Consider the following 14,445-nt stretch of genomic DNA (forward strand, 5'->3'; position numbering starts at 1 on the left):
TCGCGTCGCGAGCGTGCAGTGACTGCAAATCGATTATTGCGTAATGCGTAACCATGCATTTAGACAGAAAGTGACCAAAATATGGCTATAATTATATTAAATATTCTATTACAATTCAGATTATGTTTTAACTCATTGTGTTTGTACTGCAGGAGCTGCATCTTAAGTGTTTTATATTAGACGAAAAGACGGATTTACACTGTTCATTTACACAGTTTGCACAAATAATGTTATGAAATTGATGTTTTAAATATTAAATCATTAAAATAACACGGGGCATGCAGCTTTAACTTGACTGTGTGTAGACGCATATAGAAAGGAGTAATGTGAAACTCAACATTTTTTATGGAAAACCATCAAATATATTACAAAACACAAGTAGACAGACTTTTTTAATTTGTTAATTTTACATTTGATCCAGCAAAACCATAATCAATGATATCTAATTACAAAAGGCTCAGCCTCAGCTAACCAGTCACAAATATTTGTCACAAATAACTACATTTTGCTGCAACAACCGCAAGAAACGCTAAATGTGAAACAAGAAGATCCAGTGTTGCCCAGATTTAAAAGCACCTTTAGCAGTTTTAGCAGCACAACACATTGTTTACAGGGGCAAAATATTTATTTGATCCCCTGCTGATTTTCTAAGTTTGCTCACTTACAAAGAAATGAAGGGTCTGTGATTATTATGGTAGGTTTATTTTAACAGATAGAGACAAAATATCAACCAAGAAAATCCAGAAAATATAAAACTCAGAACACTCAGTGAAATGCAACTCAGTTTCTAACCTTTATATAATGTGTTTTTTTCTCCATTGTTTGGTTGATATTCTGTCTCTATCTGTTAATAAACCTACCATAAAAATTGCAAACCCTTCTTTTCTTTGTAAGTTGGCAAAATTACAAAATCAGCAGGGGATCGAATACATATTTTGCCCACTGTAAATTATTTACAGTTTTTAAAATAAATTCCCTGCCAGTATCTGATAGTCCTGACCCCAGTTTACAAACACACAGTTACTCACACACACACACACATACTCATCTGTACAGTACAAGAATATAAATCATAAAAATTAGAAAAGTAATAAAGTAATTGCTCCTGGTAAACAGAAGCCTGCATTTTGTTTTTTAACACACAAAGTTGGTCAGTAGCCCTAAGAAATATCACTCTTCTGCTGCCCTGCGCTTTTGTAGGTCACATTTTTAAATGTTGATGTTGAGCTCTTGAAAAGAGGATTTGTGTCCTGGGAATAAAAGAGGGACAAAACACAATTATTTAAATTATATTAGGCTTTTAACACATTCAAATGAACAGAAAATTCAGTGTAATGCTCTCTTGACAATGGTATCATACCGACTGCCATTTTGCTTTCGCTTTCTCTGCCTCAAACTTGGCAACCTCTTTCCGGTCATGGACAGAAATAAGAAACTTGGAGATCACAATGAGAGTAATGCCAATAATGAGGACAGACATGCACACGGCCAGAGCGATCAACAGTGCGTTTGGCGGCTCAGGGCAGTCTGAAGGAGAGGTATGCACAAACAAATAAAAAATATATATTGAACTTTATTCTAATGTATAATGCCACAATGTATAAGCTAAACTGTATATGTTCACGTATTTAAAAAAATGAGTCTCACCGTAAAGCTTGGGGTTGTAAATAATGCTGCCGTGATCACTGTCCACCAAACTGAATGACAGAATACAGTAGTCCTTGTTCTGTAAGGTACACGATGCCGCCCGACTCTCCTCGAAATCTGATAATAAAAATATATTACATTTACATTATGCATTTAACAGATGCTTTTAACACACACATATGTGCTCTTGTTTTTGTGACATATCAGGACACAACATGGGTATGTCACAGGTATTACAAGGGGAGGGTGACTTATGAGGACATAACCCATGTCACCATTTTTCAAAATGCTTATAAATCATACAGAATGAGTTTTTTGAGAAAGTAAAAATGCACAAAGTTTCCTGTGAGGGTTAGGGTTAGGTGTAGGGTTGGTGTAGGGCCATAGAATAAACAGTTTGTACAGTATAAAAACCATTACGCCTATGGACTGTCCCCACGTTTCACTTTTTTGTGAGATTGTTTATGTGGTTAATGAGGACACAAATTTGTATAATGAGATGGGTATGACACAGGTATTACAATGAGGAGGTGGTTTATGAGGACATTTTTAGTGTCCCCGTAATTCAAAACGCTTATAAATCATACAGAATTAGTTATTTAGAAAATCCAAAAATGCACAAAGTTTCCTGTGAGGGTTAGGTTTAGGTGTAGGGTTGGGGTAGGGCAATAGAAAATACAGTTTGTACAGAATAAAACCCATTACGCCTATGGAGAGTCCCCAAAAACCACATATACCAACATGTGTGTGTGTGTGTATGTGTGTATTTATTTAATATGAAAAAATACATTTGACTTTTTATTTTCTTATTACATGATGTTGAATGTTAAAAAACAAAAAGTTAAATTATTGAATCTTTAAATCAAAATGTGTTATGTCCACCTCTAAAACAAATTTGCTGAAGACATCACCAAGACCTCTAATTTTTAAACTCTGTCTCTCCAAACACCCATTCTATAAGAACCATTTTTCACACTACAGTTGACTACTGACGGAGATCAGAAATTCACCTATATATATATATATATATATATATACCTATACACCTATATATATATCAAAGACAGACAGTGTTTTTGGTCTTTTTATTGTCTTCTAGTCAGAGAGCGTAAAGAGCCAGCCTCCACTGCAACAGCTGCCTTGTGATCTGAGGGTTCATATAATAGGCTGATCTTGTATAGACACTCAAGGGCTTTGAAACCTAATGGGCCCCAAACAATAGGCTCTCCACACAACAAGCTATGAAGCATGTTTCCCTTTGTGAAGTGTTAAGAGGCCATTCTAAAGGATGTCAGCTTTCTATGAGCTGATAAAAGTACATTAAGACACATTTGAGGTTTTGGAGGAATCAGCATGAAAGTATAATGACACACATTTTTAACATTTAATCCTTAAAACTTAATAGTATTAATTTTCATCATAGCAGTACTTATTTTGTTTGAATAGTAATTGTTACTATTGAAATAAGTACTAGTATCTAATTAACGAGTACAAATATATTAAATAAGTAGTAGTTTCTTATAAGTTAGTACAAGTGTCAATTTAATAAGTTATGAATAAGTAAGAATAAGTTACACAAAAATAAATACATAACTATTCTTTCCCCCAGGACCACTGGGTAACTTCATGGAAGAATAAGATGTGTTGCTCCCAAACTTTCCTGCACACACTTTATGCTTGGAGACTTCAACATCCATCGAAATAAACCTCAGGCTGCAGACTTTCACATTTAGCTTGAAGCGAGTGTTAACTACAGCTACTCACAAATCAGGCAACCAACTGGACCTTATTTACACATGACACTGCTCCACTTATCATGTATTGGTTACTCCACACCACACCTCTGATCATTTCCTCCTTTCTCTTAACCTCAACATGCTTCCTGACACAAAACATACATCTACACATGTCACTTTTCAATTTAACCTACGTTCACTCTCACCCTCCCGGCTATGGTCTCATTTTTTCTTCCTTCCCCTGAGCAATTATTATCTCTTGATGCTAACAGTGCTACTGATACTTTCTGCTCCACTCTTACGGCTTGTTTAGACGCTGTGTGCCCCTTGTCTTTCAGGTCAGCCTGTACCACCCCACTTTACTTGTCCACTTGATCCTATTCCATCTCATTTCCTTCAAGCCATTTCTCCTTTCATTGTACCGGCACTCAATCAGATCGTTTATACATCCCTTAACACTGTTGTTTTTCCCTCAACATTTAGACAGGCTCGTATAACCCCACTTCTTAAGAAACCCACTCTTAACCCAACTCTTTTCCCTTCTACCTTTCATTGCAAAAACACTTGAATGAGTTGTGTCGCAACATCTAGCTACTGGGGTCCCTCAGGGCTCAGTTCTAGGACCACTTCTCTCTCTGTCTACATGGCCTTACTAGGTTTTGTCATTCAGAAACATGGCTTTTCATATCTCATATTCCATTCTGATGATCTGATGATAGCTGCTCACATCTCAACATGTCTAACAGGCATTTCTTGTTGGATGACAAACCATCACCTTCAACTCAACCTGGCTAAGACAGAACTGCTTGTGGTTTCAACTAACCCATCACTTTATCAAAATGTCACCATCCAGTTAGGCTCATCAACCGTAGCTCCTTCAACAACAGCTAGAAACCTTGGAGTTGTGTTTGCTGATATGCTGAATTTCCCAGACCACTCTGACAAAACTGCCCGGTCCTGCAGATTTGCTTTATACAAGATTAGGAAGATCAGGCTCTTTCTTTCAGAACATGCAACACAACTCCTTGTTCAAGCTCTTGTTCTGTCCAGGCTGGACTATTGCAATTCTCTCCCCTTACGGAAAATAAGTTTATTCAAGTGTGCTATTAGTATACTTCTTTTTAAACTAAAAAATATGAAAGTATACTTTAATTTACATTTCATGTACTTCTCAGAAATAGGCTTTATGTACTCCTCAGAAATAAACTTAATTTTTTTTTAAAAGTGTATCTGACTTATACTTACAAAAAGTCTAAATATATTTGAGCTATACTTGTGCTCCTAGAATCTGTGTTTTCATTGTTATATGGTAGAGGGCGCTAGTGCACATCTTCTGTTCAGAATTTCCCAAAAACACAAGTGAAGAAGAAAAAGAAACACCAGATACTAACACGTGCAATCATCTGACAAGAAACAGAATCAAAACCATAACGTTATGGAATAAAATGTTGACTAACGAAGAGGTAATAATTACAGTCAAGCTTTGGGTTGTTGATCCACTCCATCTATGTTTTTATTATCAACCTGAACCCAATTCATAGTCTTTTTTCATCTTTTCGTTCAAAATGTTATTTCTTTATTTTTTATGAAACTATTGCCATAAATACTTGACATAGAATATCATAAAATGTACTATTAAGACTTGGAATATTCAGGTTTAGAATTACATGATTTTTTTAATTTTGAATTTTTTAGCTATACTGTTTCTTTAAAAAAAAGGCATAGATTAATTGAACTATTTTTGCCTTACAAACAACTACCCTACTGACCATGTGACTGCTGCTGAACAGACACTGCAGAGAACAAAACAAGGGATTCTGACCTGTGGAATTGCTGACAGTGGCATGTATGGAGTTGCACTTCACAGCACACTCGTCCAGCGGGTCTTTAGCTTTGAGGTGACACTCCACACAAGATCTGCGGGACACAAAGACAATCTAAGAAAAAAATCCTGTCGACCTCACGGAGAGTTCGTCTCCAGAGGAAGCTTTGTTTGGTGTTCTTTGTGAATGTTTTGCACTCTCTCATTTTCAGTCTCATTCTCTCTGTATCGCTCTATCACAGAGTCAAATGACCCGCAGGGTGACAGGACCTTTAGTGGGAAGGAAATGCAATACTGCAGAGCTGCCACATGCCTTTTTGTGCTCAAATATGCCCTTTAGAGATGAGTGGACAAGACAACTCAACCCACACACACTCACAAACACAACAGTCATAAGGAAAATTCCTCTAAAAGCCGAAAGCTAGAGGTCCATTTAAAGCCAAACGATAAGAAACAAATGTTCAAATATACTTACATGTATTAATATAGTAATATAATAACATAAATATAATTTTGATTTCTATTTCCTAACATCTCACAATTTATTTAATTGCTTATTACAAAAAAATCAGACAGCCTACAATAATTCAAACTAGATTGTAGCCAAAACAATTGGTTTTCGATGCTGCGTTTTCATTATGAAACTCAGTTTTAGTCACAGACAGACGTGCATGTCTTTACCTGGGCAAGCTACAGATATCTCCACAGGTTGGGCACCTTTGGCACCTCTCTCCTGATGCTCCGGGAACGGTGCACTCGCACTTCCCACACACACACTTGCCCCGTCCACTGCAGATGGAACCATCCAGAGACATGCATGAACTGTTGCTGGTGCTGCAGTTACAGGACTCTCCCATCCAACCGCTTTGACACACACACTCGCCACAGTCACATTCCCCGTGGCCTACACAAACAAGCATAAAGGGAACAGATACAACAATATATATATATATATATATATATATAAAAAAGAATACTTTAGATCAGTATAGAAGCATTATATTGTTCAAAAAACAATAAAGACATATATATCACAAAGGACTTCAATTTTGATTAAATGCATTTTTTTACTTTACTTTTTTATCACGGCCTCTTACAGAAATATCTAAATTATTATTAATAATAATAATAGGAAATATTTCTTGAGCATCAAATCAGCATACTGGAATGATTTCTGAAGGATCATCTGACACTAAAGACCAGATTACTAATGCGTAAAATTCAGCTTTGCATCACAGGAATAAACTATTATGTTATTATAACTAATTTAGTATTTACTGTATGTGTGATCAAATATTGCAGCAGTGCATAATTCAAAATTAATATTAAATATAAAAAAATAACATTCCATTAATAATAATAATAATAATAATAATAAAATAATAAAGTCTGTTAATAATTACATAATATGCTGATTCGTTCATCAAAAGAACAATGACCAATATATGCTGAAAACAGCATTTACCGTAATTTTATCAGCATCATTTATTACACTTTTAGGCTAGACAAAGGCTTCAAACATAAATTTTATTAATCTAATTCATTATTTTAACATAAAAAAAATAATCAGACATAATAATTGTGATGATCACCTTACGTTGACAGCCCTAAAGTAAATATAAAAAGCTCATTAAAAAGCTCACACTTGTTATTCTTTCATTAACATTCCACAGATCAAATATCCCTCCCACTGTGTCAGCGCTTTCTTTCCCTACGCTCAGAGGGTTACACTGGGTACTGACCTCCGCAAAGCTCCCCTCTGAACCTGAGACAGGAAAAGTTATCGCACTCGCAGTACGGCCCATACACACGTCCAAAACTGGACGGGTGACACACACACTGCCCACAGAAACACTCGCCCAGGCCGCCGCACATCTCCGCACCTTCATGCGCCCTGCCATACACATAATCTTACATTAAAGTATGTCTGCATGCCTCGCAGGAAACTCTCCGTGACCTGCAGATCTCACCTGCAGTCGCTGATTTGTTCTTGGTCCTCTGTGCACTCACACTTCGGCCCCACGAAGCCTGAATTGCACACACAGGCGCCACACTCCAGCGCCCCCCGCCCTCCGCTGCAGAACGTGCTGTTCGCCTCCGGGGTTTGATGACAGTCACACACACACTGAGACTCCAGCTCAATCTCCAGGGCATCTTGGAAACCCACCGGCCGCAAGGAAAACTTCCGTGGACCGGCAAGACAGCCTTTTAACTCGATCGTGACATTAAAAGATACCTGAGTGCAAAAAGATCACTTTTGTTTCGAATGCTTTGAGAAATTGTGTACGATTGAAATCATTTTCACAGGACATATTTCGCAACATATTGCGCAAATATATTGAAAACTTGTTCGGCGAGGTTTGTAAATTGCAACTGTCAAGAATTTCGATTGATTTAATGCTTGTTTAAATACCGTCATGTCAGAATAATGATGCCACAAACTTTATCAATATTACAATCATTGCATTATAAATCATACATGATGTGACATGTTTGTTATTTCATCAAACAGATGCATGACATGTGACATGTGAATTTCAATCTATCTAGGGAAGCATTACTGTAAGAAAAGATTGAATGAAGAACTGACCACATCCCCAGCTTTGACATTGGAGCAGGTTTTATGTCCGGTGATGATGGCCCCGTCCTGACAGAGCGCTGTGAAGGAAAGCTGCAGATCCTCAGTGTTACCCAGCACCTCCAGATCGATCTCTGACCTCAGTTCCTGTCAATCAAACAACAGACACAAACAGCCAGTCATTACCACAAAATAAACCTTGACCGGGTGATCAGGACCCCACTGAAGAGGCTGATCATTTTCTACATATAACTAGAACAAAGTACAGAGGCGTTGTGTGCACTGTGTGAACATGATGTAGTTCTAGATTAAATGTGAATGTGTATTAATTCATCCCACTTGCAAAAAAACAACAACAAAAAAAAACAGATTTAGTATCTAAATGATTTAAAACAGTGAAATGCCAACTCAGAATATGACGCAAACCTGCAATAATTAAATATGTTAAATAACACAAATGTATCTAATCTCATTTTATTAACTAATGTCTTTGCTGCTGATCTTTGATGATCCAGTTCAACCATACTAATAATCAAAAATGACTTTAGATAAACTAACAATTGTGCTTCATTGTTTTTATTGTTGAAGGCGTGTTGAATCTTCTTCTCCTGTGTTCTACTGTACAGACGTCAATTTACTTTTCCTTCAGCCTGAGGTCATTACACTTATTGAAGTGAAAGGACTTTTACACTATCTATAAATAGAATTTCTTATATTAAAAACAATATTTCAAAAGTAACGCGAAAGTAAAGCAAAAGTAAAATAAGCATTAATTTCCATAAAAAGTAACTAAGTAACTTAATTAGAAACCTTTTAAGGGAATAACGCAATATTGTAATTCATTACTTTTAAAAGTAACTTTCCCCAACACTGGTGGGATGTAAAGTGCTGAGGTCGTTTTTGGAGGGTTGTGATGATAATTAGAGTGCAGGCAGAGGTAAGAGCGAAGGGGGGATGGAGAACGGAGATGAAGAGATCAAACGACAGCCATTGAACTAGTGCAGACACGCTCTGTGAACACGGCGATTCTCATGAAAAAAAAAACCTTCCCAAGAAATCTCTCTCTCCCACATCTGGTAACCCTAACCCTATCCTACTAATACATTTACATATCTCTACACATGATAAAAATACCCTGGAGTTGAACTTTAGTATACTAAATTGGTATATTTAAAGTCTTCTAAACTGGAACAACAAATTTAATGCACTTTAATTGTGTGGAAGTAGTGCTGAGGTCTAACTTAAGTATATCTGATTGTGCTTAAGTGGAACTGTTGCAAGTATACTTCAGCTACAAATTAAATATCTTGTATTTAATGGCCAATATTATTAAAAACAATTATACAAGCGTCATCAACAGCCACATTAAAACACATTTTAGGCTTGATATTGTGCACAAGCAGTACAATAAAGTTTAATTATACTTTTTATGTCAGTAAGATATGTCAGTGAATATGTTAACAGATTTGAACTACACTTAGTATGAAATAAATTTATTTAAAACACGTTACTTTTTTTTTACTAAGGAATATAGGCAATGTCATAAATCATTTGTTTTCTGCTTTTTTGCATTTCCTCAATGATTAAAAAATAAATATAATAAATGAAAAATCTCTCTATCCATCTATCTATCCATCCATCCATCCATCCATCCATCCATCTATCTATCTAATCTGCTAATCATTAAATCACTCACAATATTAAGAAATCTCATCAGCCTGCAAAATAATATTTCCTAAAATCAGCCAAATTTGCAAACATTCAAAAGGCCACCGAAATCCAAGTACTACATTTTACAAAGCATAAAAATCAAATGAGTGAATTTTGGCCATTATTTCCGTGAACCCGTCCAGGAACGCTCTCGCATTACCCTTGATGGACGGAGTCTTGTGAAGACTAACTGACTAACCTTATATGAGGTCATGATGAGTTCCAGAATGTTCCTCGAATCGGATGCCAACACCCCCACAGTAGCACCAGGAATCAGACTTGCATAATTCTGATCAGAAAGGCAGAAGAAGGTGGTTAAACATCGAATGCTAACTCCTGGAGAGCAGCCACAGAATTTGAGATGTGGGAGAGCGATATGGAGAAAAGCGAGGGAAGGCGAAAGAAAAGGAGAATTTAGAAAACATCAAGTATTTGTGACATGAGAGGTCGGTCTGAGTGATGTGATAAAGGCTGTGTTTGAACATGTTGTAAAGAGAAACGAATACAAAACTGATTTATGCAATCTATTGACACACTGATATATATGTCTTCCTTCAGGTCCTCTCAGGTTCCACATACACAGAAAAACACATGCCTTTTTGTTTGCCTCATTTTGGCCCAAAATGAATAAACACGAGAGAAAAAAATCCCTTCGTCTTTTCTCACCTCATAGTTCTGCCTCTGTCCGTCAGTCACAGCGAATATAAGGAGGATATTGTTTTCAACCAGTTTGTCCACAAGTTGCCCTAATGTTGGGTACTCCTAAATACAGATGAGAAAAGTACCAAAAACAAGACACTCAGTCAGACAACAGATTCACAAAAAATACAGCAGGAGACAGGGCATAACTACATTCATTTGTTTATTAAAAAAGCATTATTCGGTTAATTTAGATTTAAAAGATAGTAAATACACAAGAACTAAAATAAATACATTGTAAAGGAATATTCCAGGTTAAATGCAACTCAAGTTACATCAACAGCATCTGACAATAATACACCCAATTATTATTTTAAATGATTTCAAGTCAAATCTTTGTTTGCAAAGCACTTTTAACAACACAGACTGTCAAAGCAGCTTTACAGTAATAAATAAAATAGTGTGTGTGACTATAATGCAGAAGGACAATAGTAAACACTCAGTTTTCAATTAAAGGCTGTTCATCATTGAATTTAGTGATGTCATCATCCAGCTCAGTTCAGTTTACACAAAAAAATAACTTTCACAAAAAAAAATTATAATATATATATATATATATATATATATATATATATATATATATATATATATATATATATATATATATATATATATATATATAATTCTATAATTATAAAATAAAGTGATTTTTTAAGACATTTACAGTAATAATACAGTAATAACCCAAAATTATTTAATGTCAACCAAAATGTGTATGGATGTAAACACATACATGTAAAAGCATTAAAAAAAAAAAAATTTTCTAGTAAAATCAATGTCAACTTTGTCAGCTCTACAACACATTTAATTTGATCCATGTGAAAACAAGTGATACGTGTCTGTTCAACTGTACTACTATTGGCATCATCTTTGTGTCGATCGCTCAGCTGATGAAATACTGAATTTCCAAAAGCTACACCGATCTATCCTTCCTAGCCATATTTGTTTCGAATGGAAAACGACTATAGAGTTTCATTTCTAATCATTAACCTGGAATATTCCTTTAAGTGATTTGAATTTCCTGAATCCTCAGGAGCTGAAGCTGCAGACTTCACCTTACCAGATGTGCAGTCATGGAATACTCATTATTGTCGTCCAAGTGACACTCTCCATCATTGGGGACAACGATGCCCGACATTTTACTGTCCATCCCAAAATGAGAATCTGCATCGCTCACGAACACCAACAGCTTCATGGAATCGTTCCGCCAGCCAATCCTGTCCTGGGTTGACAGTGACATCGGCAGAAGTTGAAACAAATGTTGTTCTCTCCATAAAAAAGGGAGCATTTGAAGAGAAACCGACTCACCCCGCACACCGCAGCCTGCATGATGGCGTCAAAACCACACTCTGGCACGTCAATGTTCGCCGATACCTGCTGCTTTGAGATGATCTCATTGAACTTGTCAGTACTGCTTGTTAACGACAAAAGGTGTCGGTATCCAAATGTCGGAAGACATTCAAAATCAACACTCCTGCAAAAGAGAAGCGTGATTAAAAACGGCTTTCTATTGTGTAAAACGGTTCATCGCTCATGATGTCATGTGATGTAACTCACTGAGCTCAGTGGTCATAAACATGATCAGTTGAGATTAAATCACACTTTCCCCCCATTGATGTCTCATTCATCTTACTTCTTGGGTTTATACTGGCAGACCCCTCAGATGTGGCTAAGCTGGTGTATTATGGGAATCACCTGCAGGGATTGGCCTAACTCTTCGGGTGTTATCTTGATGAAAGGCAGAACTGGTTTCTCCACAAAGGAACCGAATCCTGAGTCTGAATTTGCTGGTAAGTTTAGCCATCTCTTTTGAGAGTGTGGAGCCCAAGTCTTTGATCATTTTCAGATCGATCAAACATAGACGCTGACAGGTCCATCAGGTAATAAATGTCAACCGGATGGTCTTCCGGTTGCTGCAGCTTGATCTGACAAGGTCAGCTGATTTCCTATAGAAAAGAAATGACAAGCAAAGCTCAAAAATGGCACATTCTGAGAATCCAGTGTGGTACAAATGTTTTCCAGGTAAGGGTGGATCTTCAGCAGAACCAGACTTTATGTAGCTCATCTATAGTTGGTTTTCTGTCTCTGAATGACTAAATCTTACCGTTCAGGGGAAGTACCTCAGCAGAGAAGCAGCTGTGGGTAGAGAGGACATTTCTTTGATTTCCAAATCTGTGTCACCCATTTTTTTTATCCTGGTCTAAGCTGAAGGCGCATCTTCTGTGGTGCGATGTACGAAACGTTAGTGTGGCCGGCGCTCTTTCCTTAAGCCTTGATCCTTCAGTATTTTTGACTTTCGTGACGGGGAACTTTGCACGAATTCGCCGAGCATCCCTTCTGAAGAAAGCCCTCGGGGTGTCGCATCTCTCGTCGATTGAGAAGGAGTCAGTTGGGGGAAATTCTGGATAAACAATCATTTTAATTCTTTTTGGTAAAAAAAAAAAAAAATATTGCAACATAATTAACTAATACAGTTCAACTAAAATCATTATATTATATTTATAAAAAATGACTCTTCACAATGTAAACTTATTTTTTCTAAATTAATAAGGTAATAAAACAAATATGATTGGGAGTGTGTTTGTACATTAATATACCCTTTTAGTCTTTCTGCTTTAAAATTTCATCATTAAAAGTAAGTAGAAGTAAAGTAGTTCAAAAGCAAATATTTTGCAATTTTTTTCAGTGTATTTCCAAGACAAAAACAAAAAAAAATCCTATGCCATAATTATTTAAAATACATTTATTTAATTCTAATTACTGTATACTTTCAATAACTTTTTTGACATATAATTTATAAAATTATAATTAAACTTTATTTAGAGTATTTCTTTTATTGCACACTGCACATGTCTTAGATTCATGCCTAAAATGTGCTGTAATACCTTCTTTAATAAGGATCGTATGGTCTCTGTATAATATCTGTCTTTAAATGCGAGATATTTCAAGTGTACCTGAAGTATACTTGCAATAGTCCCACTTTACCACAAGCAAAATACACTTCAGTATATCTTTATTTACAGTATATTGTACTGTACTAGTATAATACTTCCTTTTTCAGAGGGAACTATCCCTTCAATAACCGTATGTTCATTGCATCCTGAAACATTTAGAAAGCAAAAGCAGTTGTTACCTGTAGTGTGCACCAGGCGCACTGTGGCCCCAGCTGCAGACACTCGTCACAGGAGACAGAGTTAAATTGAGAACACGTCCCTGCACACGACACAACACAGCGTGGTTTGAGGATGCGGTTCACTTTTCTCAAGACAACATAGTTTCTCACGCAACATCAAAACCATAGAGAGTCAGCTGATAGATTTGCTCTCTGCCTAAAAGTAGTCTAAGCAGCAAGTAGAATACATTTACACTGAAATGAATCTGAACTCAAGTTGTTTTTCATCACTTGCAGAGATTCTATTCTATTACAACCATTTATGCCTAGCTCTTTTTAGGTGAAACCAATAAACGGCACATGAGATGGACTGACGCATTTCTGAGTGCAAAAAATGCTTACACTAGAGAAAGAAAATGGGTTTGTGGTTCAGTCTTCCTATCATGCCCTAGGGCATGAATAATAGCATTTTATGGACTGTTTACATGATATATTTTTGATGTTCATTGTCATATGTCTTGTGATGTCAGGATGAGTTTGTTCCTTTGTGTTTTATGTGCCAAGTTTCAAGGTCTGTGTCACATTTGAAGGTGATTCATATTTTTACATAAGCAGCATTTATATAATTATGTGACAGTAATAAGAACTTGACTATTTACATTTCTCATTACAACACATATGAAATAATTTAAATGTAAATAAGAGAGTTAAAATTAAGAGAAAAATTAGCCGTAAGATTTATAATGACAGATTTGCATAATCTAAATAGGTTTTATCATAGTGATGCACATGCTCAAAATGGTTTATTTTTCAAAACAAATATAGTTTAATATAAATATTGAAGTAAATAACTTGCAGATGTTTTGCCTTCATATTGCTCTAAATGATTGATCATTTTGAAGGCGGCATTAAAAGCTGAATGAGGAACGAAACTGCACGTAGCCTATGTTCTGTATTTGTGTGATTGATCAAAATTTCTTCAGTCTTACCTCCGACAGTGCCGAGCCAGAAGTGAAGGACAATGTAGAGTGAAACAATCCCCATTAGTCCTCACGGTTTCTGTTCACAGGAGAAAAAATTAAAGTTCATTTTGTCAAGCAAGCAAACGCGGGATGCGAGCATGTAAGCGCGAGCGGTCTGA

General features: G+C 36.2%; 1 pseudogene; it reads right to left on the minus strand.

Moving 5' to 3' along the window:
- Positions 1-373: 373 nt before the first annotated feature.
- Positions 374-14,438, minus strand: LOC113087400 (integrin beta-6-like; annotated as a pseudogene).
- Between the last annotated feature and the right edge of the window lie 7 nt (positions 14,439-14,445).

This window comes from Carassius auratus, unplaced genomic scaffold, assembly GCF_003368295.1.
Source record: "Carassius auratus strain Wakin unplaced genomic scaffold, ASM336829v1 scaf_tig00044692, whole genome shotgun sequence".
NCBI classification, from domain to species: Eukaryota; Metazoa; Chordata; class Actinopteri; order Cypriniformes; family Cyprinidae; genus Carassius; species Carassius auratus.